Source organism: Musca domestica, unplaced genomic scaffold, assembly GCF_030504385.1.
Source record: "Musca domestica strain aabys unplaced genomic scaffold, Musca_domestica.polishedcontigs.V.1.1 31, whole genome shotgun sequence".
NCBI lineage: Eukaryota > Metazoa > Arthropoda > Insecta > Diptera > Muscidae > Musca > Musca domestica.
This window is the reverse complement of record NW_026712309.1, coordinates 1454562-1478877: the sequence shown is the minus strand read 5'-3', so window position 1 is coordinate 1478877 and position 24316 is coordinate 1454562. Positions and strand designations below refer to the sequence as shown.

The 24316-nt window shown below is 34.5% G+C and overlaps 1 long non-coding RNA gene across 1 annotated transcript in view; it reads right to left on the bottom strand.

Annotated features, from left to right (window-relative positions):
• Nucleotides 1-24316, bottom strand: part of LOC101900233 (uncharacterized) — a 329862-nt gene that overhangs the window by 53683 nt on the left and 251863 nt on the right. The window contains exon 11 of the long non-coding RNA XR_009342681.1: nt 11517-11534. This is a non-coding gene — a long non-coding RNA (uncharacterized LOC101900233). The remainder of the gene's footprint in view (nt 1-11516; nt 11535-24316) is intronic.

Genomic DNA, 24316 nt, shown 5'->3' with positions numbered 1-24316 from the left:
GATAGAAAATATCGGTCCACCCCTTCTGGTACCTCCCCCACAAAGGGGTCAAAAATTTGAATAGTCATGAAGTTAATAAAACGCGAAATTAACATCCGATTTCATTCAGATTTGACACATGTCAATATTTCCATCAACACAAGATCTGTTATAAATATGGTAGAGATCGGACCATTTCTATCAGCATAAGATTTGTTCTAATGATGGTTGGGTCGGACCATTACCACACATTATTTCTAACACAAGATCTACTGTGAAGATATATCGGTCCTCTGTTAACTTCCCCACAAAGAGTCAACATTTTGAATATCCATGAAGCTCTTAAAAGGCAAAAATAACATTCGATTCCATTCAGACTTGACACATCTCAATATTTCCATAAACACAAGATCTGTTATAAATATGGTAGAGATCGGACCATTTATTCTGATACCTCCCCCACAAGATTTTGAAAAAAAAAAAAAACAAAACGCTCAAAGAAAGCGAAATAAGCATCCAACTCTCTTTAAATTTCAAACATACAAGCATTTTTGCTAACACAAAATCTGTTGTGAAAATGATATATATCTCCGAACACCTTCTGGTAACTCATCCACAAAGGGTCACAATTTTTAATACTTTTATCTGTCCTAAGTCATCGATTCTTTACAACTTGCTATTTTTAAATATTTCCCTCAACCAGAAACCTGAGATGAGTATGGAATTTATGATGTCGAATAAAATTGTATATTAATTTTCGATTTTCCTGAAATTTTGCCCACACCCATATTTTTTTATGTATTAGATGCAGTATGAAAATGGAATACTTCGGACGACCATATCTGGCACATTTTAACATCATTTAAAAATTATCACATATTTCAACAAAGTGAAGGAAACAGCCAATATAGTCCAAACCTGGCACGTCGCAATATTTATACCATATTTATATAAGTCTGAGACGAAATGGGCAATATTGGCCCATTCTTTGGGAACCTACTCCATTCATTATTCAACTATTGAATAATCATTACAGAAGTCAAAATATATTTAAATAAAAGAACATAGGCTGAGGGCATACACCGACTGATACTTTTTAACTTGTTTTATTTTTATCTGTTATTTTTAATAAAAATTTGGGAAAATAGAATCATGTATTTCCTTGCAATTTTTGAGAAGTTTAAATTTCGAAAATTTCTCTTCTTTGTTTACCATTCCCACCAGCCACCAACACAATTCAATTCCGCAACTTAAATTTACCACTTATCAAAAACTACGTGCAACCAATGCTTAGCAAACATTGTAATTTACATTTCTTGTTAAATGGTCTTTCACGACAAAATTATCATATTAGAAGAAATGTTCATAAATTTCAAAATTCTTGGCAGCAGCTACAACTACAGCATCAACATCTCTCCAGAGAGCCTCCGACACTACACAGCGCAGCCAAATAACGAAGTATTGCTGCTGCTGCTCGACAACGATTCTTTAATTATTGTCCATTCATAAAATTTAAAACAAAAGAAAGAAAATTTCTTCAAAACTAAAATCCAACAACAAAAGCATCAACAACGAGAAGAACAAAAGAAAACTCCAACAACAACAAGAAAATTGCAAAATGTCACGATAAGTGTTAATATACGAACTGCAACTGCAGTTGCAATGGTGTTGCTGCTGTACCAATAGCTGGGCAAAAACTAAGTGTGTGTGTGTCTCCTTCTCTGTGCCCAACTGTGGCATAACTTGAAACTTGAGTTAAAAATAAGACAAGCAAAAAAATTAAATAAAAGTGGAAAATTTATGTACTTTTCCATACCACTCTTTCCATTTACGCAGCACCATTACGCCCATTTAGTCATACGCAATTAGATAGTTGTACGGCAGAAACAAAAAGTTTTTGGAAAGAAAGTTACTATCATGCTGTGATGTCTATTAGAGTTGTGGGAAATGTGGCAATGAAAGGGTAACCGGGTTTGAAATTTTTGAAAAATTAAAAATTAACTTCAATAATTTTTCTAAGAAGATTCAGAAGGAAGTTGCATAAATAAGACTTTAAAATACTAGAAAGGATGAGTCGCTTTCTTGACCTCCTAAAATTTATTTAAGTATATGCGACATTTGAACCAAATGTAACCTTAAAGTACTGTTAATGGCATTTTTGAATCACAAAAAAGTGTGTATTTTATTTTTCATAAAAAATAAGAATTTTTGGAATAAAAAGTTTACGAATAACTTTCAATCACGATTTTTTGCTAGGAAATTATTAAAAACGACTTGGGTGGTAAATGTTAGGGAATTTGGTAGTTAATTTTTTTGCGAGGAAGTCCGAAATCTTAGGAAACGACTATTTCCGATTAGTATGAAATTGAAAAAAAATTCTTAAGAAAAATTATTCCAGGAAAATCTTATAAAAACTATTGGGGGAAGTCCTTGAAAAATGTGTTTATAATCCGCTAAACATATCCTGGTAGTTCTTGAAAATATTCATTAAGAACTACACACCCCATAGCTTGAAAGGAAGTCCTTGAAAATAGTTTTAATGAAATCCATGATTAATGCAAGTGCTAGATGCTCACTAAATATCGTAGAGCCACGAATTATTTGCCAGACGTTTTTAAATCATTTTTCAAAAATAGCTTGAGAAATCCAAAATTCTTGAATAAAAAGTCCTAGTTTCTTATTCTGGAAGTCCTTAAAATATATTTTTAAAACATCAGCCTCTGAAATTGTTCAGTAAGTCCATGAAATATGTTTTTAAAAACCCAAGAAGTTTAAAAATCCAGGAATACATAACTCTTAACTATTTGGTCTTGAACATATTTTTGAAACACATTCGATTTTTGGCTAGGAGGTCCTTCAAAAATATTTAATTCTTAGCATTGAAACCCTTGAAAATATTTAAAAATCCACGATTCTTAGAGAGGAGTTCCTTGAAAACTACATTTTTTTAAGTCTACGATTCTTATCTTGGAAATCCTTGAAGATATTCAATGAAAACTCTTGAAGATATTCATTGACAATTCTTGAAAAAATTCATTGAGAACCTTTGGATGAACTTGGAAGGAAGACCTTTTTAAAGAGGTTCGCGATTTATGGCGTGTTTCAAATTGATCGGATTTTTATTTCGCATTTTATCAGAGTTTTGTTGTTCAAAATTTCGATGCCTTTTTGGGGGAGGTGTCAGAAGAAGATGGCAGATATATCCCAACATCACGCCAGATCTTGTGTTAATAAAAAATATTGGAATGTGTGATATTTGAGGAGATTCGGGTGTTTTCGTAGTTTAAGAGCGTTATAGTTGTTCAAAAATTTGACCCACAGTTGGGAGGTATTAGAAGTAGTGGTCCTTTCTATCAGTTCTACATACCAGACAAATTTGACAGACAGTTCGAATCATCTTTCAAATTTAATAAGCCTTGTGATTATTTAAAATGTTGACCCTTTATGGAGTATTGCCCATTTTCGCAACTGATCTAGCACTGATATAAACATTGGGATTAGTCAAGTTTGCACGAAATTCGATGATTATTATTTTCTACGAAAATTTTGGCCTTTTGTGGAGGAGGTACGAGAAGGAGTGGACTGACATTGTGTATTTCCGAACTATATATTGGATAATAAGCAAGTTTTGATCAAATCTGATACTCACTTTGAAAGTTGTAGTACGCACCAGCCAAACAAACGGACGGACAGACACCCTATCTCGACTTTAAATGTTCTGCCCTAAAACCGTAATTTCTAGCCATATGTCTGAGGCTATAAAAACGAAGAAATGGAAAAATATATTTTAAACCCTTATGATTATTGGCCCGAAGAACGTTGAAATTCGTTATTAAAAAAAATTTGCCATTTCTTTTCGGAAAGTCTATGAAAATATTAAAAAATCCAAACATCTTAGCTAAGAAGTCTCTGAAAAAGATTCTTAAAAAAATCTAGATTTTAAGCTTTTTGCTAGGAATTCCTCGAAAATATTTTAAAAGAATCCGCGATCCTTAGCTAGAGCGTCTTTAAAATAATTATTATATATTCAGAATTCTTGACCAGTAAGTACAAATTTCTAGCAGAAATTCATCGAAAAATATTTTTAAAAAACTTTTGAACCTTTTCCAGGAATTCAAAGATTTTTCAAGATTTTTTAAAAAAATCCATGACTTATAACTGAGATTGTCAACAATTCTAAACTAGGAGGCTTTTGAAAATATTTCAAAAAATCTACAATTTTTAAAAATATATTTTTCAAGATTCTTAACTCGCAGATTCTCATTGCATTGGATTGAGGATCTACCTTGGACGGTATATTTTATTGGTCATCGGGATAGGTAATGAGATAGCCCCAACTCTTAATTATATGGGCTAAACAGAGAGGTTTACGTTGAGCCTATTTGTAGATTACAGAGAGAAAGATTTGGGAGGTATTAGAAAGATTTGACAAAAATAACCTTGACGAAGGAAATGAATGACAATCTGGTCAATGCATTTAGCTCTTAGAACTCTGTTTCATTCTTCCTCAGTAAAGTCGTGTAGCGGTGGGATTCTTAGCTTTACAGTCATTAAAATTATAAAAAGACACGATTCTTGATCCGGAAGTCCAAGAAGAACATGATTCTTATCTAGAAAGTGCATGTTAAATATTTTACACCCAACTAAGAGATTGTTTTTAAAATATAAAAAAAATCTCGAATTTTTATTTTCATAGCTAAAAATGTTGGTAAGAAAATATAGCGAATGATCGCTCAAAAATTGGATCTAATTTGATCTAAAAATAATATAAACATGATAATATTTGATTATTTTCATAGCTTCATCGCCTGGAGTCTGAAGGAGAAATCCCACTTTTTATCTAATGTCGGTATTTACGTTGGGACGTACGAAGTTTTAGAAAAGGGGAGACAAATTTTGACTTTTAAAAGAGGCAATTCTTTTGAAAAATTTGAGCACATGTGGAGGAGTTATAAGTGACCCGAAAATAAGTAAATAATTTTGATTATGCGAAGTTTTAGGAAATTGGGATTCAATTTTAAAATTTTTGGAGATTATAAAATTTTTAGTTTGATTATTAAAAATGTTAAACATTTGTGTCAGCTTGAACTTTTTTGGTGGACGTAGTAGACCGATTTCCTATTCGGTTAAAGCTTATAAAAAATTAAATTATTTAATTTATGTAACATGAACACATGCGCATTATTACTTTTAAAACCATAATTATATTTAAAATTGAATTGAATCAGTAGATTTATTGAGCACCAGAATTTTATTTATAGTTTTTACTTGTATATGTATTTAATTGATATGGATAATGTAGCCGGTTTACGAAAATCTTTACTATTATCTCTAACAAATTTTCTTTTTAATATAACTTTAAATACCGTAACTTTATGACTATCTATTCACATTCCAACTCAGACGCACAGAAACTCTTCTTCAGGAAAAATTATATGAATTCCTGTAAAACTTTACTACAGGAATGCACATAATTTTTGTCCAAACAAATCGTCTTCTAAATATCAGATAATTTCTTGCAAACAATAACAATAGAAATTTTACAAAAATTTTATTTGGGAAACACAATGAACCCAGAAACCCCAAAAACACTTGTTCCCCATACCAACACAAAAGATTGGTGATCAGAATGCAACAAAAACAAATACACATAATGTTTTTCCAAAGTGAAGAGTAAAATATTAAGAAGCCCAGAGATGGTTGGAAATATTCAGTAGTCGATGGAATATTTGCATGGGTGGCAGCGAGAGAAAAAGTTCATAATACTTTACAAGAATGGCGGTTTGATAGCCTCTTAGCTATGCAGTCTAATAACTTTAGTTTGTGTTTGTTCTCTTGTGTGTGCTTTGTTGTATGTTGTTGCTAGTTGCATGGTAAAATGAGCTTCGACGGTTTGGTGCAGAGTTCCTGAGGTTCGTGCATTAAATTGCTGCATTGGATCTTGGACAAGTTATAAAATATATTGGTTCTTCATTTACATGAGCTAACATGAAGTCATGAAAAATAAAAAAACTTGTTTAAAAGTTGATGTTAAATTTTTTTAATATAATTATGGTTTGTGCAAAACATTTATGCATTCATTGACCTGAAATTAAGTTCTGATCAAGAGTTGTTCTTAAGTTTTTTTTTTCAAAATTGGGAAAAAATAATAAAATAAAAAAAGCATTAAGTATTGAAATTCTTTGCAACTTAAATAAAAATAAAACTATGGCGGAATAAGTACTCCGCAAAATATCCACATTTGGGAATAGCATAACAAGGGCGATTTTTTACATTTTTGATAGGTACCTAAGTTTTCAGTTTAAAAATGTGAAAAGGGACTTGAAATGTCAATAATTGGAGGTTATTATTATTTTATGGAGGTCCTCTAAAGATCTGAACGTACGTTAAAATGCAGCAAGAATATTTTATGCTTATTAAAATTTAAAAATATCACATTATAGGCTTTTTGGCTGGAAGATAAGGAGAGGACCTTTAAATTAGTCGCTGCCGTTCTGGAAGGTGAGAAGATATTGAAATAAACTGTCCAAAGCAACCTATCAGAAATTCTAGATCAGTCTGATGATAAAGAGAGTGTATTACCGAAGAGGATATGTGTCTAAGCTGAACTTCTAACTCGTAAATCGTTCAGCATTTTTTTCAAATTAGGAATTGCGAAAATCCACCATAAAATCAAATCAAATGGCTGCAGTATAAACCATGCAGCGGACCGTATGGAAATTTAAATCACTATGCAAAATTTAATATCTTTAATCAGAATCAAAATGCTCAACTCACAGGGAAAATATCTGCTTGGAAAATACATTTTATTGGATATCGGGTATATCGGGGTAGGTAGAGGAAAAGCGGCGGGACTCTAAATTGTATGTGATAAACAGACGGGATTAAGTCAATTTATAGACAAGCTCAGTAAGTTACATCGAGAAAAAATGTAAGTATTTTTTCAGATTTAGATATAGCTCAACCGATTTCGGCTTAATTGTGCACCAAATGGTCAATACAAGTCCAAATGGCCTGAACTTTGGCACATCTATCCGAAGTGAGTCCAGAAGCAAATACATCAAATTTGGTGAAAATCGATTCAGGTATAGCTTCTATATATATATTTCATCCGATTTGGTGTTTAAGTCCCTCACATTCGTAATATGCATTCGACAACAATTATATTTGGTAACAGATACAGCCCAGAAATACCTCTGCCAAATTTTATGAAAATCTGTTCAGATTTGGATATACCTTCCATATATATCTTCAACCAATTTTTTACTAATTGTACACCAAATGGTTAATATCAGCCCAAATGGACTGCATTTTGGCACATGCGATTGAATTCACTCTAGAAAAAAGTACTTCAAATTTTTATGAAAATCGGTTTCATTCGATTTAGAGTTTTCAGTCTCTCGCATGCGTAAAATGCACTACACAACAATGATTTTCGGCGCCAGATATCAGACACAGTTCAGAAATAAGTCGATTTGTCGATAGAGGTTCTGGTTTGGATTTAGCTCCCATATATAGGGTGTGATGAAAAAACTGCAACTAATTTCAGACTGCTGTCATTTCAAAGCCATTCGTCTGACAGCTGTTAAAATTATTCCAGTGACAGCTCATTATATTGCTTACAAGCGCACTAAAGCATTTTGGTGAGAATTTTCAAGAAAACAAGTTATTTGTGATGGAATTCAAGCGTGATAGTGTGATTTCTTTATATTTGGCTGGAAAACCACAAGTGGTTATCGTTAGAGCACTCCAGCATTTAAGTGTGACTAAATCTTTTGCGTCTCGTACCATCGCACGTTATCGTGATACTGGTAGCATAGCCCGACATCAAGGATGTGGACGGAAGAAAACAGCAACATCAGCAGGAATGGTTCGAAAAGTAAAGCAGCGACTTGATCGAAACCCGCATTGCAATGGCCGAAAAATGGCACGTGAACTGAACATATCGCATTATTCCTTTCGGCAAAGATTGAAAAATGAGCTCGGGGTAAAGCCATAGATATTCCAAAAAGTGCAAGAATTTACGCCGCAACAGAAAGAAAATCGACTCAAAAGAGCAAAAGAGTTGCTTCGCTTCGCCGAAAGTGGTGTACTGCCTGATTTGGTTTTCTCCGTTGAGAAAACATTCGTTGTCCAGCAGTTTGTAAACAAATAAAATGATCGTGTTTACTTGCCAAAGAGGTCAGCTGAAAATGTGCACCTTCGGTTGGCCAGCAGAACTCAAGCGCCGGCCATGATGATGGTGTGGGCCGCCATAACAGCCGATGGTTGCTCTCCGCTCGTATTAATCGACATCAGAATAAATGCCGAATATTATCGCGAAAATATTCTGGAGGGTGTATTAAAGCCTTGGGCACGCAAATATTTTGGCCGCAGACCTTGACCTTCGAACAGGTCTCAGCACCATCGCACTCAGCATGCGCCACCCAATAATGGTTACAAAATGAGGTTCCTAACTTCATTTCCAGCGCACAATGGCCACCAAAATCTCCGGATACCAATCCGCTGAACTATTGTGTCTGGAGTATTTTGGAAAGCAAGGTTGACACTAAAAACTACCAATTTGTTGATCACCTCAACCAAGCGCTTCGCCGGGAATGGTCTAAATTATCACAGAGCAACATTTGGGCAGCGTGTAACGGTTTCATTGGGCGTTTAAAGGCTATAATTCGTGCCAAAGGTAACCAATTCGAACAAATCTAAACTTATTCAAGAATTTGATGCTATTTTCGACATTTTTTGCTTTCATTCAATACAATTTTAAAAAAATTGTAAAAATTAAGGCGTTTGACTGTGTTGCAGTTTTTTTAACTCACCCTGTAGTGCCTGTTACAGACCTCAATCAGAAAACTTGTCTAGGATCATGAAAATACCACATATCGGAAGTTCAGCTTAATAGAGCATTTAGGGAAACATATCTATATAAGCTGTTCTATCACAGGAAATAGTGCTCTGGAAGGTAGGAAGAACAAATACCACATCTCTAGAAAATTCCACTGGAAAATGTGAATTTGATATTCCTAGTAGATAGCATCTCCCCCAACAAAATAATTTTAATATCAGCCTATATATTTTGGTATAAGCCTTATATTGCGGAACCAGTCGATTTTGAGTGATTTGAAAGGGTTCGAAGTTATCCTAATACTCGCATTGTACAGCCAAGTTTTTGAAAAGTCCACTCACTATCCAGTTATAATTTACTTTTCCCCATGCTAGAACATATGAAAGTTTGGTGTGTCCGATCGTAACACTAAGCGTAATTTTTTCAATTTTGAGTTGGAAGTAGAACCAGAACCACATTAGTAGGACAAGTGCCACAAGATATATGCTATCCGAAATAACTGATTGTTACTTGACCACATTTAAACTGGTTACAAATTAACTCTTGGATGGTACTGTACTGCACCTTTCACAAGCTTCAGCTCTGGAGTCGGACGCATTCACTCTGTGCCTGCGTTACTCATTACTTGGTCATGAGGAATTAAGTTATTTTGCTTTGTATTGTTCAACCCACTGGAGGGAAATGTGTTTAGATTTTCATATTAATAGGTTATCCTGCCCATGCATCTCCCAAGTTGTTGGTGGGTTGTAAAGCCTATCTCTTGTGGAGGCCCTTAAACGACTTTATAAGCGATTTTAGTTGTGTTCGTATTTAATTAAAGTTCAATTTAACAACAAACCTAAATATTAAGCACCTCAAGATTCATGTCTTAATTAGACCTGAATGGACTTGAACTTATCTGCACTCGAGATAAGAGATGTTTGCACAAGTAAATTAGAGATACGAAAACAAAAACAAAAATCCAACAAGGACAAGAGCTGCATAACCGAAAAAATTCCATAAAAACTAATGCAACGAGGCATTTAATATGTTTGGCAATACTGCAGTGAAGTGTTTGCTTAATAGTATCCTTATTCCAGGCGAGTATGTGCAAGGACAAGTGTTCCGAGGAGTATAACATTGTTTTACAGGAATGTCAGTACAAAAACAAAATAAAAGGAAAAACAATTCAGGAATAAAATAAAGACAAAGCAGAACAACACTTGAAGAAAATAAACTTAATGTTTAACAAGAACTGAGAGAGATAGGGAGGGAGAGAGAGCAAAGAAAACTACAATCGAACCAGGAAAAAGTGCCTTGGAAATAAAAACAAATGGTTAGTTGTGCAGCCCAAGAACTTGCCGAAACATTAAAACATGGAATAATATTTGGTGTTGCATAGCCTCAAAAAAGACGATGAAGCCACACACACACTCATGTGAGTTTATACTTATGTATATCTCTTCAATATTACAATCTATGATGGCGCATTTGGTTTGGCATTAGAGGTAATGTTTAGAAGGTGCAGACGGCGGAGGGGACTTGAGGTTCAAACAAAAAGCGGAAGTTTGCCGCATGCAGTCAAACACATGAAGAAAATAAACAAAACATAAAGAGGAACTTTATTTTCCAGTTCTGCTGCAGCAGCAGCAGAGTTCGTTCAGGGCACAGCCAACAGGAACTACGTCAATAGTTTTTATGTATGGAGGTCCTGCTGAATGACTGCTCTTCCCTGCCTCCCCTCCTGTCAGTATGCATGTAAGGATATTAAAAATGCGATCTGTTTTTCATATAAATGCAATTGTCTGCCAATGTGTGTGTGAATGTGTCTGTGTGTAAGTTTGTATACTTCTGTGATTCCTTCCTACTTTATCCTGTAAAAGTGTCTATATTTGCTTGTTTTTATATTAGAGTTTTCAAACAGAGTTTTGGCCAAAGAATGCCTGAGGCAGTTGGTGTTTTAAGTTTCGTGTGTTCTTTTTTTTCGTTTCCACTGCTGGGTCCCTCTGAAGTTCATCCTCTAATTTTTCTTCATCAAATTTGTTTTTGATTTCTTTCGGTTTTTTTCTCTCTCTCACTCTCTGTTGCCAGTACTTTTCAAACATTTTATTTTTGTTAGATTCCCTTCCTTCTGTTGTAGATTTTATTTGTTACAGAATATTGGCTGTTTGTGGGGCGTAACTAAGTTTGAGTGCGAGTGTGAGTGTGTGTGTGTGTGTGCCAACAACAATAGTTACTTTAGTCCTAAATATGCCAGGATGCTTTCAGCTGGCTTTTGTAAATTTCAAATTAACTTTGTTGCAGCATTTCTTAAGGCTTTCTTTTTGTCAAGAATCAAAATGGAGAAGGCAAAAAAAAAAATCCAAATTAACTTTTGATGAAGCAATGAGGCCCTAGACGTGTTTCCTCATTCTAATGAAGAACTGCAGTCTGCAGTCGGGGCAAGTCGAGCAGATATTAAGTTTAAAATTGTTGTTTCTTTACAAAATCTTTGTTTAATTTTACAAAAATCTTTTTTCAATGGTTTTCCAAACTAAAAGTGGAGTTTTTGAAATACGTGTCTTTTACCTGATCGTCTTCATTCGAAAGTAATGTAAATATTGGAAAAATTTAAGTTTTTTGTTGGAAAATTGATTTATGTGAGGTGTTGGGAAATTTTACTCTTTGCTTAATTTTCGATTTGAAGGACTACTGAAGTTTTGTTACGAAAACTTACCTTGATGCACCATAAAATCTGAAAGTGAAACAAATAGGGAGAATTATTTTAAGTTTGTCGAGAATACAAAAAGAAGGGGGAGGTATGCAACTTAGGGACAAGAAAAGTAGTATTAAACCTTAAAGACTTTCAATATTTGGAGAATCTATAAATTGAAATCTTACCACTGAGTTTTTGTTCTGCAATTTGTAAAGTTAGCTTCGTATAATATTTTGAACTAAAAAATTCAAAGCTCTACTGACTGAGCCACCCAGGCCCCATGATATTTTGTAAATGAAGAAGTAAATATAAATATTTTTTTTTGAAAAATACCGCCCAATGTCTATGTGTTACATGAACGCAAGTTCATCGGGGTAAAAGGATATCGGTCTGAGTAGCTAGAGTATTTCAACGGTGCCGAGTCGATGACTGAACATCTGAAAATGTCACTGAGCTTTGTTGGAAATATGAGGAAATTAAAATCGTAAACAAATTCGAAGATATCGAAGAGCCTTAGGTCAAAGCCTATATTTGATTCATCCTAAAGAATCTGAGCTAGTGTAGGATCATGGAATTAACACAACAGTTCAAACGGAAAGACCTCAGACACTTTTTGAGAGAGATCATTTCGTTAAGTTATGTTGGGCTCCTGATCCTGGTGTTATCATAGGTACCAAAGTCTTTGTTCCTCAATTTTCAGAAAAAAACGTCTGAAGCTGCAATCTTTAAATTTCGCATGTCATTGATGTAGAAGTGAGCCTTTAGATATGGTGGTTGGAATTTCCTTCTAAAACGGTACCATTAAAAGTGTGTGTGAGGCTAAGTCTGTATTTTTAGAATTTTTGCCAAAGTTGTTGATCAGCCGCACAATAACTCTCGAAGGGAGTATCTGATTTGATCTAAACTTGGTACATCGTAATATTTTTGTCAAACTTAGATCGAGTTCCGAGATGGGCAGTATCGGTCCACTCCATTTGGTACCTCCCCCACAAAGGGTCGATTTAAAAAAAAAAAGAGAAGGGATAATCCTACTATTTGCATCAGAGCTAGGTCAGGTGCGTACCCCCACAACGGTCTGCTGTGTAGATGGAATATATCGGTCCACTCCGTCTGGTACCTCCCCCACAAAGGTTTAAAATTTTAAATACCTATGAAGCAAATAAAACGCGAATTTAACATCCGATTCCATTTAGACTTGATATATCTCAATATTTCTGTCAACACAAGATCTTTTATAAAGGTGGTGCCGCCCCCACAATGGGTCAAAATTGTGTATAATTATAACTCTTATAAAATTCTATAAACTCTATAAAATTTTACACATCCCATTTTTCCTACTAACGCAAAACCTGGTGTGAGGATGGAATATATCGGTCTACTTCTTCTGGTACTTCCCCCACAAAGTGTCAAAATTTTTAATAATTATAACTCTTATAAAATGTGATATTGTCTTCAATTTGCACACATCACAAAATTTTTATAAACCCAAGGTCTGGTGTGAAGAAGGAATATATCGTACCAAATGATACCCTCTATATCGATTGATACGGCCAAAACGTGTCCCATCAAAACAATTTTAGACCTTAATTAAAAAAAAAAAATTGGACCAAATCCGATTCAGGACATTTTGATCTAGGTTTGTCCGTCCGTCTGTCTGTCTGGCTAGTCCTCACGATAACCCTTGAAGGGAGTATCGGAATTGGTCGAAACCTGACACATCGTAATACCATCGTGAAACTCAGATCGAGTTCAGAGATGGGCTCTTTTGGACAACTTCTTCTTGTACCTTCTCACAAAAGGTAAATAATTTAGCGTATAGAAGAAAAAAGGATCATCCAATTTCGTGCGAACTTTAGAAATCCAAATTTTTGCATTGGTGCTATGTCTGATGGGAAAATGGACGATATCGACCCACTTCATCGTGTACCTCCCACACAAAGTGTCAAATTTTATAAAATAAAAATATGGTATGGTATGATTGTCTTCAACTATCGCACATATCAATATTTTTACCTACGCAATATCTGGTATGAAGAGCAGATAGAGCGGTCCACTTACTTTGATACCTCCCCCTATATATGTCTATATAGGTCCACGATATCGGATAGCCCCCATACAGCGGTACACCCGATATTCGCTATTTTGATGATTTTAGAGAAATAATTCACCGGAATTGTTTCAAATTTGGTATTAAAAGTTCGTAATGGGTACTACAACCTATGATGCATCGTGTATGTAGGCCCACGTCTTCCTATAGCCCCATATAACAATACCTCCCAATATTCGGTATTTTGGTAATTGTAGGGGCTTATTCATCGGAATTGTTACAAATTTCGTATTTAATGTTCGAAATGGGAACTGCAACCTATGATGGAAAATTTCCCATCTAGGTCCACGCCTTCATTTAGCCAACAACGACGCCTCCCTTTATTCGGTATTTTGATGATATTGCCATTTTTTCGCAAAATAGTTTTAAAGTTTGTAATGGGTACTACAGGCTTTGACAAAACATTGCTTATGCAGAACCACGTCTTGGTAAAGCCCCTTCGATATTTTCGAAGAATTTTTTTTTAATTTTTCAAGTTTTATCCAAATGCTGGAGGGTATTTAAATTTTGGCATGCCCGATCTTAGCTGCTTTTTTATTTCGTACATGTTTAATTTAGATTCTATTCGGAAGTTACAAGAATGAGTGGATGAATATTGTTCACAAGGGTGTCCCAACTAGAACACAAACGAGAAATAGGAAATCGGCATCGTGAAATGATAATCAGTTTTTCTTGCCTAGAATTGAAGAAATGAATGTGGAGGGCATGTGGTTTCAACAGAGCGACGTAACTGTCATACAGCCAGAGAAACGATTCAATTGCTACATTATTCTTTTCCCGAACGTGTTATTTCGCAAGACTAGAATTGGACGCCAAGATCGTGCGATTTAACACCTTTAGATTTTTCTCTTTGGGGTTCTTTGAAGTCGATGATTTACGCGATACCTTTATAAGAATATGTAAACTTTTGACAGAATTCGAGATTCCTGACTACATTCAAATGAAGTCCCGCCTTATTAAGCAAGTTATGGTTTGTCAGTGAATACAAATTTTCTCTGCACACAGTAGGAAGCACTGGTACTATTGATTTAACCAGATCGCCTTGACAACTTGTCGAGCAGTTTTTATTATTTCAAGTAGTTCTAATTATATAATCCTGTAAGTGGAATCTTCAATTTGCGTTTTTAAACACAATAACCCCAGGGCAATACGGCTTGAAATAGTTTGAATATTCCAATATTTTAAATAGAAACCCAATTTACAATGAAGTTTGAGTTTTCCAATTTTCTCCATATATAAATCACATCTTACTGAAATATGTTTCAATGTGTAGGTCACCCTCATCGTTGAATTCAAATTTCATGAGCGACTTTTAAAGAGGTACAATAAATTAAGCTTCTGATAGGCTACTAAATTTAGGCTCTAACTTTTTATGTTTGCCAAACCAAAAGTAACTCTACCCCACCATTTTATAAACGTTATATTTCCACAAAAATAAATAAGAAATTAATTTAAATTAGGCACTCCACTTCTTTAACCATACATGCCTACCAACATTACTTCTACTCTTAAATAGATCCTCTAAATTATTACCAAGACTTCTTTTACTCCAACACAAAAACATTTGAAACCCCTTCCTTCTCGACATCCTAGTAAATTAATTTATTCGAAACAATTATGAAACGGCACACTCACAACCATTTCTTTGTCGTTGACAAACAATGTAAATGAGACGATTTCAATTTAAATGTTTACTAAGTCAAATAATTGAATATTTTATGAAAATAAACTTTTGTGAAATATTTTTTTCTGACAAAAAAATTAACAGCAATACAAAACTCCGACGACACAACTCACGCTGAGCTGAGCAGAACAGAAATCATGATAACAGAGCAATATTAAGATGCCAACGACACCGATGCTGGATACCATCTCCTATGACTTACTAGAAAGGGTAATGTGGAGGGAAACAGAGAAATGAAACCCAGAATTTTATCCTTTTGGTAAGAAGTAAAGTTTACATAAATATTTATATAACTAAAAAGTATAACTTCAGAATCCCATCTCATGTTGTCTTGAGAAATGTGATTGTGTGTGTGTGTTACAGTTAAAAACAAGTGAGTGATTTTGACTGCTAGGGTGTGAATGGCTTATAGGCAACCAAACACACTCACACAAAATGTAGTTATGTGTGTGCATATCCTAGTGGCAATTCTTTTTTAGACCTTGTGCTCCTCCGCATATGAGTGTCAACGTTACCCGGCCTTCTCGGTACAGTTTTTTTTGCCTTTTTTAATTAAGCATTCTTAACGCTTGTTCGCCTACGCAAATACTTGCGCTCGAACAAATCTTTAGCAAACAGCATTATTTGCATAAACTTTTTCTGTGCTCAACAGAGTTCAGAGATTTCAGATTTTCACACGCACATCCTTGTTCACATTCACACCAAAAAAAACACAAAAACTGCATATCCTTAGAGCAATCCATGGGTTCCATGGTCGGAAAAAGGCTAAAGGACTCAAAACAAAGATTTACGCCTTCATTCATTCAAGATGCATCTTAAGCCAGAACAAAGCGCAAAAACGAAACTAAGAAGACAAGCGAGCATAGATGCAAAAAGAGAAAAAAATCCGTAGAAGTAAAAATTATGTTCGGTGTGTTCACAAGAAATTGCCCAGATCTATGAAATGCTGTGAACACATGTAGAATTACATGTCGTACAACACCCACAAAATGCAACACTCACATTGTTGCCGACGACAACACCAATCTACACCATGATGCGGCCATACGGATAACAAAGCAGGAGAAGCAGAAAAAGAAGAAAACACCAACAACCCGACAAAAAAGCCCCGACAATGCTGAATAACACTTCATGTTACCCTTTTTTCACCCTAGCCCAATAATAACATTGTTGTCCCTTGGGGGGAAAATGCTTTAAAATTTTCCTCAACAATGAAATCTTTGGGAAAAGGATAGCGAGGAAGGCATATTAGGATATGATGAACGTTTAAGGGTCAAAGGAAATTTAAAAATTCTAATAAAATTCCATTTGCTGGATATTATTAATATATTATTTTTTAAGAAATTTGAATATATCTCTATTTTACTCAAATAGTCCTGTAACTCAAAAAAAAACCTATTTTTAGTTATCAATGCAAAATTGTAGTTCATATTCTATCCCTTTTTTTGAAAAATTTTACGTTAGAGTCTCAAAAATCCTGTCCTGAGCGAAAATTTACTTATGATGTAACAAAGCTTAACCGAACCTATGTTAAAAGCCAAAATTATTTTTTTGAAAGCTATAAAAGACTGTTGGCGACAAAATTTTGCTGGTTATAATCTACTGGACCACATTTTTGGATATATGAAGTTAGTCGATGCCTGCGTAGGGCAAAAGAAAAAAATAAATAATAATATTAAATAAATAAAATGACACAGCTGTTTTTTCATATTTCTCATCATAACTTTACCAAGGGCAATGCAGGGAAAGCTCTAGTTTAGCTAGACAGAAAATTCTGCTGAAAGATCATGAAAAGCATTTTGGTATGCATAGAAGAAAGGTCGGATGTTTCGACAAATCTCTGAATTACCCTCCTTCATAACATATTGGTACATTAAATTTGTCATTCTGTTTGCAACACCTCGAAATATTCGTCAGCGACATAGTAGTTATAGATTCTTGATCAGCAAATAAATCTACATCGATTGAGCTATCTTCGCCCGTTCGCCTGTATTCTTTGCGCCAAAAAATTGAAAAATATTTCGACAGAACCCCCATATATTGGTTCGTTCTTTTTGAGGGTTTTTGGACGCATTTTCAAATAATTCAGATATAATTTTAATACCCTCCACCTTGGAAAGGAGGGTATATTAACTTTGTCATTCCGTTTGTAACATCCTTAAATATTCGTCGTAGACCCCATAAAGTATGTATATTCATAATCAGCATAAAATTCTAAGTCGATTTAACGATGTCCGTCTGTCCGTCTGTCTGTCTGTCTGTCCGTCTGTCTGTTGAAATCACGATACAGCCCACATTATTTGACGTAGAGCGCCAAAATTTAGCAGAGCAATGGGTATTGTGTCTAGGATGGTTGGTATTGAAAATAAGATATATCGGTCCACGTTCTGGTATAGTCCCCATTTAACGGTACCTCCCGATATTCGGTATTTTGATGATTTATGCCACATTATTTAACGGATTTGTCTGAAAATTGGTATTTGTAGGTCATTACGGGTCCCTGTATGTGTGGCAAAACATAGCATGTATAGGTCCACGTTTTGGTATAGCCTTCATATAATGGTACCTCCCGATATTCGATACTTTGATTATTTTTGCCACAGTTTTTAACGGATTTGTCTAAAAATTGGTATTTGTTGGTCATAATGAGTTCCAGCTCCGGTGGCGAAACATTGCATGTATGGGTCCATGATTTGGTATAGCCCCCATATAACGGTACCTTCCGATATTCGGTATTTTGATGGTTTTTGACTGTTTTTTCACGAATTTCACTGAAAATTTGGTAGTTGTAGATCATAATGGGTCCCAGTTCGTGTGGCGAGTCATTGTAATTATAGGTCCACGTTTTGGTATAGCCCCCATATAACGGTACCTCCCGATATTCGGTAATTTGATGATTTTTGCCCCTTTTTTCACGTATTTGTCTGAAAATTGGTATTTGTAGGTCATAATGGGTTCTAGCTCCGTTGGCGGAACCTTGCATGTGTAGGTCCACGATTTGGTAGAGCCCACATATAACGGTACCTCCCGATATTCGGCATTTTAATGGTTTTTGCCTCATTTCTTCTAATGTTTCCTTTACCCTAAGGTGGAGGGTATTAAAAGTTTGGCCCGGCCGAACTTAATGTTTTTTTACTTGTTCATTCTAAAGAGATATAAATATTCGGAAAAGTGTCCATTATTTGGTATATATTGGGTATACCGTAATTCCAAGGATTCAGATGCAAAATTTTCAATGGTTTTGGTGAAAATTTAGCAATTTGGAGTAACATACACTTGGAGGCTTTATACACTATGTATATAATTACTTAGAGCAACCATTGCCGTTTCTTAGGCCCATTTTGAAGAACCTCTGGAAAGCGGGCTGAGGTATATATGCCAGAAAATGACACCCACCAGTCTTCATCTTAGGATGGGAGAGACTAGAGATTTTGAAGTTGTATTTTGCCCTGACAAGAATGCAAAGATCTGTTGTGGTATGGTTAACTTTTAACCCTTTCAGTGTCAACGAAAATTTTTGTTGAGATAAAAATTTGAAATTTCGTACTTAAGTTCATTTGATAGCCCATAATTTAGAAAAAATATTAATTTTGAATTTGTCTGTCACTCAGGTTCGATACCAAATGTCGAATATATTCGACATCGGCATTCAGAGACCTCTATTGCTCTTGCTTTTCACTTTGTATAATAATATTATTTATCATGCATAGTATGCATTTTAATTTTTATAAAATGTTATAAAACATTTTACAGAAATTAAATCAAAAACATTATTCATTTTTTAAAGAACTAAGACGAATTAGTGGTTTTGATGTAAATTAAACAGATTAATCACTTTTTTAAGAAAAAAAAATATATTTGTGATTTTATTTTTTTATGACAAAGCACTTACAGAACTCCACCATAACAACCTATTTTTGGCAAAATATTTGAAAGACAACTTTCCCTTGCTATTTGAATAAATAGTTGTATAATGGTCTGCATTCGAAAAGAGCTGAACGGTTATATAAATTTACTGAAATATGAGAACAGCGTCCCAATTCCAAATATGTTTGTGTTTTCAGAACCTGGCACAAAAGGAATGCCTTTAGATCTTCTGGCTTTCGAACTGCAAGTTTTTTACATTTGAGCGTATACGTATGGCGATTTTCATCAACACTTTCTTCTAAGATTGCTTCCTTAGACAAAATGTCCTGTGCTCACACTTGTGACACGTCAAAACAAACATTGTCATCATCTTCGATTACATCCTCAACATACGAATGTTCTTCAAGTATCTTCATGATATCATCGTCTTTTAATGATCCAATTTTCTGGGGAAAATGAAGAAAAAAATACTTGAGTTTGCCAGTACATGCGTATTTACTGTAAAAAATAAACCACCTTTGGAGGCCAATGTCGATTATATTCGACAACCCAAAAATGTTTCCAAAAGGCAATTTTTTCGATATTTTCCGATTACAGCAAATCTGACTTTTGGTTCAGAAATATATTGTTTTCACAAATCCCATACTAATTTACGAAAATGCGCTCAGAAATGCGAAAACTAAACTTACAGAGTAGAACAGCAATATTTTTAAATAGCACACGTGTCTGTCATTGAAAAGAACAAAACACATCAAAAACAACGGTACATGCGAAGATCAAAAAATTGCAAATAAAGAGAGTACTTTAAAATGTCAAATATATTTGACAAAAACACCGAAAGGGTTAATACCCTTCACTCGAACTTCTAGTACATTCCCCTATGAGGAAAAAAATCTTTAAACATAGAATTGTCGGAATTGGATATTGGGTCAACCTTGTGAAGTTGGTCAGTAAAAAGTCTTAAATACCGGTATTCTGCTGAAGTGGTTGTTAAAGTGCCAAATACCAAATTAAAATATATCTGCTAAATATGTGGCTAAAATCGCATAAATACCAAACATACGGTGGTATCGCCTGATGAGTAATAAAATAAATATTGAGCCTATTTCGGAAATCATCTGTCACAAAAGAGAAAACATTACAAACTCTACATACCGAATTTCAAAGGATTCCCCTTACAAATGTGGTTGAAATCATCAGAATATCAAATATAGGGAAGTACAGAAACAGGGGATGGTCTACAGCAAAAATGCGAAAATATATAGGTTATGATCTGCCACAGGAGGGAGGACCAACAACGAACCCCAAGAAAATTTTATAAGAATTATAATTATTCGTAATTTTGACACTTTGTAGGGGAGGTACTTGATGGAGTGGGATGCACAAAATTAAGTGATTCTTTCTTTTTCTACGAGGAAAATTAATGTCTTTGAAAATTTTGTCCTTTTGTGGGGTAGGTACCAGATGGAATGGACCCATTTTTTCCATCTCCGAACTCAATCTAAGTTTGACCATAATATGACGATGCATCAAGTTTGGACCGAATCGGATACTCCCTTTGCGAATTATCGCCATCGCTAAATCGACTCCAAATGTCCTGAAACGGATTTGGTCCAAAGAGACCTAGGGTCTTAAACCATTACTTCGATGAGACACGTTTTTGCCGTATCAAATGATATATACCCTCTCTTACCATATCTAGCCATAACTAGCCACATGGATGAGGGCATAAAAACTGAGGTCGATATTTAGCTCTTTCTGTCGAAATTTTGTGTTTAATTTAGGTGAAAGGTAAATTGACTTTTTCATACGTAATTTGACAATTTTTTTCCTTATTGAAGTCTTCTGTCAATAAAACAACACTGTGAAATACCTTCTTTCTATAGAAGGCCCGAAAAATTTCCTATATCATACAAAAATATGTCCGATATCAATAAAGTCATTCTTTCCACCGTTCACCTCATTGGGGTCTTATAAGAGAAAACAAATAAAAAAGAATTTTAATGTTGTTTCTCTCCTCCAAAAGTCCATAGTTTCATATAAAAAGCCTAAAGAAGATCCATAATAGAGTACCATTGAAAAATCGCTTAGCTCAAATGTGTTTCCCAAAGGCCGTCCCTATAGAAAACAATTGTATGGAGGATTTCCAAAATCCTGTGTTTGACAAGGCATAATTTAAAGTGCTCTGAAAGCACTGTTGTGTTGAAATTTTGTGAGGGCTTAACTCAAATGTACGATCACTTCTGAGTTTCCTCCATTTTTATACCCTCCACCTTGGAAAGGATTGTATATTAACTTTGTCATTCCGTTTGTAACATCCTTAAATATTCGCGGTAGACCCCATAAAGTATATATATTCATAATCAGCACACAATTGTAAGACGATTTAACAATGTCCGTCTGTCTGTCTGTTGAAATCACGATACAGCCCACATTATTTGTATACGTATACGTAGAGCGTCAAAATTTGTATTGTGTTTAGGATGGTTGGTATTGAAAATGAGATATAACGGTCCATGTTTTGGTATAGTCCCCATATAACGGTACCTCTCGATATTCGATATTTTGATGATTTATGCCACATTTTTCACTGATTTGTCTAAAAATTGGTATTTGTGGGTCATAATGGGTCCGAGTCATTGTATTTATAGGTCCACGTTTTGGTATAGCCCCCATATAACGGTACCTCCCGATATTCGGTATTTTGATGATTTATGCCATATTTTTTCACTGATTTGTCTAAAAATTGGTATTTGTTGGTCATAATGGGTTCCAGCTCCGGTGGCGAAACATTGCATGTATGCATATTTCCCGATATTCGGTATTTTTATGATTTTTGGCACATTTTCCCATGAATATGTCTACAAATGGGTATATGTGGGTCATAATGGGCTCTAATGTTTCCTTTACCCTAAGGTGGAGGGTATTAAAAGTTTGGCCCGGCCGAACTTAATGTTTTTTTACTTGTTTGTATTGTCGAGCTTTTTGTGTGACCTATGTTTATTGCAAATAAGGAATGGCATTTTAATATATAATTTTGTTTAACAACTGCAATTTATTTTTGTAATATATCATAATAGCGATAGTTGACACATGTACTCTTAAATTAGACAGAACCATATGATAGTTAATCTCAAACATCGCCTAGTTTAGGAATTTGGTTCAAAAATTCACGAAGTTTTGTCGAAGTCTGTTTAGATTTAGGTACAGCTTTTATAAATATATATCCCATAAATTTGGTAGAAATTATGCATCATACATGCTACTTTTATCCAATTAGGCAATATGTTGGTATACGATCATGTTCCGTCTATAATAGAATGTGTCAAGTTTGGATCAAATCGATTCAGATAAAGTTATAGCTCCAATAAACAGTTTTTTACAGCCTTCATCGTTATACTAATAAATGTGATGTCATACAGTGTAAACATACATCCGTCAAATTTAATTCCAGCCGATTTGATATGTAATCCTTTTTCTTTCTAATTATACCATAGCTGAGTGCAACTTGCCTGGCTACAACTTTTACGGAAGCACACTTCTAATTTAATACATATGGTTTGTGAAATTTTCTCTAAAGAGCAAATAAATGTTAAAAACATAATTTCCATTGCAGGATGAATGGCCTTGAGATGAATTCTAATAGTTATAATATTATTACTAAAATCATAAATCTATATTTTTAAGGCGACTTAAATTGATAAAAAAAATCACAACATTTAAAACCAATTTTTTTCTCATCATCCAACAACCAAATTCCTTTGACTGTCGCCTTTGTATGCAAAATTTCTAGATATTTGTCTATCATATTAAATTATGACGCTTAATTTGCATATGACAAAGTATGTGTGTTTTTTGTGTTAAGCCATTCGTTGTCTGTTAGAAAGAAGACTCTCTGCAACGAAAGTGTTTGCTTCCCTTAATAATGTGTCTGTATGTGTGTGCATGATATATGTAACCAAGCATGTGTGCGTGGGTGTCAGTTTGTACGTCTGTCATTGCGTGGCATAATCATGGCTTACTGCTTTTGTGGCAAAGTGCTAAGCTGATTAGTCACACAATAGCATTAGTTTGATGGATTTTTTTCCTCACATTTTTTTTCTGCAACGTTTTAGGTATTTGAATCATTTCCCCCTTCAATCGTTTAGAGGGTGTTGTAGCATTCGTAAATTTTCTTTTGTTTAGTTACAAATTGCCGGGTATTTTGAGTTGTTGTAGTTGTCGTTTTTTCGCTTTCTTTGTAGCTTGCCATGTCCCGCATGTTTTTTTTTTTTTTCTTAAGAACATTGGAAAATTGTTGTGAGGGTATTCGCACATATTTAGATTGTCTTTAAACGCTTTGGGTCTTTTACCGTTAAATGCGCTATTATTTGGGATTTAAAAGTGGCATAAAATGTGATACTAAAATTTTGTTCTTGGAGGTTTATATGTTTGTTTTATTTCCGTGGCGTAGCTGTTAAAGATGGTCTATTAACATCTGGCGAACGATAAATGCTGTCATTAAAATTAATCATACGTACTATATTGCAGTGAGGGAAGCACCATTGTACTGAGAATTGAGGAAACAAAGGTTTTTTTTTTTTAAATAATTCCAACACAGAAAGCAGGGTATATTAAATTGTCATTCTGATTGTAACACTTCCAAATATTCGTCGGAGACTCCATGTAGTTTATATATATTCGTGATCAGCATTAAAATTGAATTGATCTGTGTGGAAGTGCCTCATGTATATTAAATAAAATCATATATTCTTTTGGATTTATAGAGGATGAATACAGTGCGAATTTTCAATAGAACAACATTTTTAAGTTTTCCAGAAAATTTAGCAATTTCTGATACTGGAAATTTCCAGTTGGAAAATTATTGATTCATTCTTGTATTGTTATGCAGGTGTAGTAATTTATATTCTTGGAATTCTGTTTTGGAAGTTTTCGTTTTGGAAGATTTCGCGTTTGAAATTATGTCATAGAGCCCTGCCCAGGTACTACCTTAGCTTTTGATCAGGGACATTTGCCCAATATTTAAACACTCCGCGTGTTGTTAGTTGTTGTGGTCTATTGTACAGCTAAATGTAGTCCAATGGTCATCCAAAATGCTAGACTTCTTTCCTGTCCTCAACTCTCGTCTCATGCAAAATTCCGTGTCGATTGGTTTCAATTGTG